This window comes from Embiotoca jacksoni, unplaced genomic scaffold (genome assembly GCF_022577435.1).
Source record: "Embiotoca jacksoni isolate LCO1_2020_lvr unplaced genomic scaffold, fEmbJac1.0.p SCAF_19, whole genome shotgun sequence".
In the NCBI taxonomy this organism is placed as follows: Eukaryota; Metazoa; Chordata; class Actinopteri; family Embiotocidae; genus Embiotoca; species Embiotoca jacksoni.
In genome coordinates, this window is record NW_027185329.1 from 8,100,847 (window position 1) to 8,106,846 (window position 6,000).

The 6,000-nt window shown below is 45.0% G+C and overlaps 1 protein-coding gene across 2 annotated transcripts in view; it reads right to left on the reverse strand.

Annotated features, from left to right (window-relative positions):
- The window catches only part of arid3a (AT-rich interactive domain 3A), a 41,501-nt gene extending 35,933 nt beyond the window's left edge, over window positions 1–5,568 (reverse strand). The window contains exon 1 of one of the 2 annotated variants that reach the window (XM_069153332.1): window positions 5,244–5,568. The gene's annotated coding sequence lies outside the window, so the exon portion shown is untranslated. The remainder of the gene's footprint in view (window positions 1–5,243) is intronic. The other variant, XM_069153333.1, reaches the window with a different exon arrangement.
- Window positions 5,569–6,000: the final 432 nt, after the last annotated feature.

Genomic DNA, 6,000 nt, shown 5'->3' on the forward strand with positions numbered 1-6,000 from the left:
TGTGGAGGGGGGGGAGGGGGAGGGCATTTTTCACTGAATGGCATGAAAACTGGATTAACTTGTTGGTTTATACAGTGACTGCGCAGTCACCTCATTGCATTGTGATCTTCAACAATCAAGTCTTTTGTCCGCGCAGAGGCGATTGGACGAGCAGGAATCTTAGCTAAAGAGTCGCGCGCGCCGTAGACGGAGACATCCAGCACCAAAAAAAAAAAATGCCCACTCGTGCGTCGGGACGCGGATTAAAAGTTTCACGTGCAAGCGCTCCGCCTAATAAAACCTGGCAGCTTGATCGGGCCATGAGATACGGATCTGATTTGATAAGCGTTTGATTACTCGTGTGCGGGGCTGCCGGTGCCAGCTGTCGCGTATAAAACGCGAATGCTTCGGGTTTGACGGACATGTCAGCATGTCGCAGCTGTGTGCCGGTATCCAGGCAGAGAAGAACTGGAGCAGCTCACACCGGCTGACACTGAACCCGGCGTCAGCCGCCGAACGACTACACGGGGCAGACAGCTTTCTTAGCAGCTGGGTTCAGGAACTGCGGGGCATCCCAAAACCTCAGACCCTTCCTTTCACCTGCGTCACCGTCAAGCCCTGCCGGGATTCCCCCCCTTGACTCCAACCCAAGGAATGAATGAAGTAACTTGCGAGGTTTCTTTTTTTTGTTTCTGCATTTTTTGGCTGGATAACAAGAGCCAAAGCCCCACGTGGCGTACGGAGCATTCAGAAACGTAGCTTTTGGCACAAGAACAGCTGAAAGGCAGCCAAGCCACGCTGCCTCCCACTTTAAATGGAAGGAAAGCTCGTGGTGTGCAGACAGCGCTCGTGCTCGCTGCGATACAATCCGTGCTGATTTGCAGGTGGGATATTAGTGCCACAAGTAGCACAACGAAGGTCTTAAGTCAAAGTCCATACCCTTAATTAAGCCTTGGGGAAGGGACAATTGAATGGAGTGACAACATAAGAAACAACCTGCAAAAGATTATTGTTTGATCATAAGAAAACAAACAGAGTCAGACCCGTCTGTCTTGTCCGTGCATGTTTGTCTGTCATTAATTCAAAGCCACTAACCAGTTCAGTGGCCAACTGCCAGGGACTGACAGTCACTCAGCCATAATGCTTGGAGGCAGACTCAGCCGGGCTATTTGCGTAATACACTTGCTGCGTCCATATGCTCTTCAAATACCCTTGGGCTGAGATCAGGCATCTGCGATGACAGGAAGCTGTGTGGATATCTGCTTGTAAATGACAACACGGCCAGCCTCACGTCTTCATGTGTACGTGGAGCAAACCGAAACTCAGTGAGGTGTGAATCTACAAACTCCAAGCAGACATCAAGCACAACTCCCGCACGGCATGGCATGAACATGACTAACGCACGAGGTCTTTGTGTGGGCCTGGGCTGGTTTCAAGAATGCACAATATCAACGAAACAAAAAGTCGACATACAGCCAGACACCGCAGCTACGAGGGGACAGACGTGCCCGAGAAGCAATGCGCGTGTCACCCATAGAAACACCAATATCAGGGTCAGAGAGGGCTTTCATGATGGGTGTTTATCGCCGGCTTGGAAAACAACAAATGAGAATCATAGTAAGGGTTGCAACTAAGAGTTATTTTCATTATTGATGTATCCTTTTAATTATGTTTTTAAATAGCTCATCGATTTAGCCTCTAAACCGTTGGCGCAAATTTCAAAGTAACGTTATTAAATTCCTCGTTTCATTTGACCAATAGTTAAAAACCAAAGTGTTTGAGGAAGTGCCAAGACCCTCAGTTCCTCCAGTGGCCACCTGAGGCTGGCTCCAAATGCGAATCAGTCCTTTACAATAGCAAAAAAACATGTTTACAGCCTGGTACAAAATTTGGTTTTGGTCTCCATGGATAGGTTACCTAGTGAATGTTTCTATAAATGAGTTATGTTGTATTAAAGCTTAAAGTTCTGCTCTGATTAAAGGTGGGGCTGCTTTGAGGGCCAGTTATATTCAAAAGGCTGCCCTCATGTCTAAGCCACTGACATTCAGCCATAGTGATGCACACCGAGACTCTTTTCGCCACTGGTTATGGAAATCAGGCTTCATTGGGAACACCAAAGCTTCACCACACACCGCCATGTTAGAAATGTTCCATTAACAATAATAGCTACAGCAGCAAAACCTCTCAAATAGGAGGGCAGATGCTGCTAATTATTTATTACACAAGTTATTGATTAACTTTTGGTAAAACAAAAACTATTTCATCACTGCGTTAAATGTCCATGAATTAATTTTATTGCAGCACCTCTTTGTTCAGTTCAGGTTTCTTTCTAGTAATGTGTGAACTGTTAGCGGAAATGTTCGAGACAGGAACTTTTTTATTGAGGCAATTACTTATCTACATCAGCTATTTGCCAACAACAGTCTAAAGCGGTCAACGTTGACAAGCTAAAATGTACGTAGGCACTACACTCGCTTGAAATAGGGCGATCAAGTAGACGTCCATCCACATCAGCTGTGCTACTTCAGAGGCCCACATTGCACAACAAAAATAAACATTTTAACTGTAATACTTTAATACCTGAGAATCCTACAGTTTGAGGAATCGCAATGTCAGTTTTATGTATTGATATATCAGGTGAAGCTCTGCCACTATTTCAACACGTCCCTTTGATGAGAAAGGACAGAAAACACCACATGGGGGTCAGTTCTTCAAAACAAGAGTCTTTATGTGAACCACATTTAATAACAAGGAGTGTACTCATTAGGTCCAGCCTACATTATACAAAAGCAAAAGGGAAGCTTTTTAAGACCTGAACTTGATCGCCTGCCATACGTTTCTAATCCACAATCGGCCAATCACGTCAGAGACGAGAGAACCCTCTAACCCCTCGCTGCAAGCAGTATTTCTTCCCACTGGACACCCGGGCGCAGGTCAGAGGATACCATATGCCAGATTGGACCAAACAGATTAGTGTGGCAATTTTTCTAAGGTGATTGAAGCACGAGGGAGGGGAGGGGCTGGGGTGGGGGCGGCGGTGGCGACTCCGGAAATCTCTCTTAAGGTGTTGTCATTTCTGTTATCATCTCTCACTTTCTTTGAATTTGCTAACCACAATTTCAGAAGAAAAAGATTTGTGCATTCTGACACTGCAGAATGACACGAGTTGTGTTCCTGTGATATCAACCACACAATGCAGCATACAGGCCCATAAGTTGCAGTCTTGCATAAAGGTCATTATTTTGACACTAAAAATGGGCACATTCTCATATTTACCAAAAGTATGTCATCTTGACGGGATGGCAAACCACATTTAGATGAAACCAGGACAATGAAAAACTCCACTGAAACCAGACTTTTTGTTTTCAGAACATATGTTTAAGGTCATTAAGGCAAAGCACTCTACGTGGCTTTAAAATAAAACCTACTTCCTGTGCCTGTTTTCCCCACCCCCACTCCTCTGGTGAGAAACTTTAACACGAACCACCACCCAAATGCCAGTGAGTCTTGATTGTGGCTGTGAGGTTTATCAGCGTTGCACAACCAAGCGGACCCTCCTGACAAAATACAGTACATGGACCTCCGGAGCTCCTTTTAAGACATTTAGTGCCTCCTTTTCACGTCAGCTGACATCACACAGAGGAACATACACGTCTTATTATGTAGGGTGGATTTTCCCACCACCCCGCTGTCGTGTTGAAGGCAGCTCATTGTGTCCCTATGCCGGACTTGTCCCTCTATATGTTCTGACTTGACCGGTCTTGATCTCAGCCACTAAAATGTGCTGACAGGCTCTTTTATCCACCTACTCCACCTGTGTTTTGCACTTCCACATAAAGGCGACAATTTAGGAGATTTCACCTACAAGCTGCCAAACGTTTTGTCAAATCATATTTTTCAGATGTCTCCGTGTTTAGTTCCTTTTAGGACTGCAACGTCCACATTAACGATTAATCCGCTGATTATTTTCTTCGTTAATCAATTAGTTGGTGCAAAAATATCAACACCCGAGGTGCAGTCTAAAATGTGTAGTTTTGTCCCAACCAAAATATATTCAGTTTATTATCACGAAGTACTAAAAGAACCGGGAAAATATTCACATTTAAGAAGCTAAAATCCGAAATTTTGCGCACTTTTTCCCCATTACAAATGACTTGAAATTATTAAGCAATTATCAAAATAGCCGACGATCATTTTCTGTCATTTTTGTAGCTCCGGTTACTTCAAAATACGTGTTGACTGTGTCAATATGTGCGTTTGAACAGGATTTATCTGCTGTGGCTTTAGTTGGACATGGCCACTTTGTTTGCTGTTATTTTAAAGTCAGCATGCAAAACAAACCTACAATTCATTCATAAAAAAACAAAACAAAAACAAACCCCCTTGAGCTCCCTTGCTGCAGGCTGTGACCCCCAGCGTGTCATTCTGGTCAGGGCCAAACTTTCCTGTAAGGCCCAGCTGTAGATGCAAGTCACATGCACTGGCTCTTATACACAACGTAAAGGGCAGTGGGATGTACTTATGTTACACAATCACAGAGTGAATGTTTAATGGCGTTGTAAAATGGTGGGTTCAGCTTGTAGAGGGACACACACATAAAAAAAAAAAAAAAAAAATCGCTTTAATTTGCAGTTTTGTCCAGAAATCTTTGACAAGCAAACACAGGAGGATAAATATTCCTCCCGTGATGATAACTTAAACAGCTGGTGAGTTATCACTTTTGAACGCGTGACGGTGTTTTCGGGAAAACAAATTGGATTTGAACGAAAGCCGTTATTAAGTTCAATGGTTAACGAACCGTGCTAGCTTATAAACGCTCACTTTTTAAATTCAATAAATAAATAAAATTCGGTGAAAAAAAAAAATCGATCAAAAACCCTGCGAACCCCTCTCGACCCCCCACACAAAAAACAAAACAAAAAAACCAACATAAACCGTGTCCTGTTAGATTTTGACACAAGAAAATAGGACCGCTCCACTCGGCGGAGGTTAACACACGTTCGTCGGGCGACTTACGGCGGTTGAGTCCATCCGCCGCCTTCGCTATCGATCAAGCGATTTGATAATGTCACATCGATGTAAAGAAAAAAAAAAAAGAAAAGCTTTAAGGGACTCGTGAAACACAGGCAGGAGAAAAACAACGAGGAAGTCACACAACTGAAAACGATTTTTTAAAAAGGCAGTAACGTGCGTAAATACAGCAAAAGGGGGAGAATTTTTTTTTTTTTTTTTTTTTTTTTTAAACAAGAGATATATGAACTCACCGCATCGGCTTCCGTTCGGTTTTCACACTCTGGAACCGGAAGAAACATTCCTGTTCTCCCCGTCTCTGAATCCAGAGTCTCTCCCCCCTCCTCCCCTCCCCTCCTCTCTCTCTCTTCTGATTACACGCGGAGAAAAACGCACCGAAACGAGGACGAGGAGAGCTGCTTCGTGTGTTTATCTGCTAGAAATAAAGTGGTTTCATGTGACTGCATGATATCCCACGCGCACTCGGCTCTCGCGCGTGTAAATTGTGTTTTCGGAGCTCGAGCGTGTCGCTTCGAGACAGAAAGCACACGGAGCGCGAGAGAGGCGTGGAGAGACTCTCCTTGCCTGCACGGTCACATCATTGGTTGACAAACAGCAATCAGATGCAAATTCCTAACCTCTGAATCAGCAGGGGCCAGCCCCCCCCCCCCCTCCCCCTCCGTCTCTCTCTCTCTCTCTCTCTCTCTCTCTCTCTCCCCCCCCCCCACCTTCCCCCCCCCCGTGCACCCTCCACCACCACCACCTCCACCTCCACCACCCTGCTGCTGCTGCTGCTGGGGATGTCGGTAAGTGCCATGGTGTGAACTATAAACCGGGGCTTGTTCAGCAGAGAGAGAGAGAGAGAGGCAGGCGATGCAGAGCTCAAACACACTTTTGCATTTTGTCTCCCTGCAGGATTTCACAGAAGAACACTTGGTGTTGTAAGCAGACCACCCAGAGGCGAAACGCAAATAACTGTGCCGATTTAGATTTAGACTTTTATTAATCCCA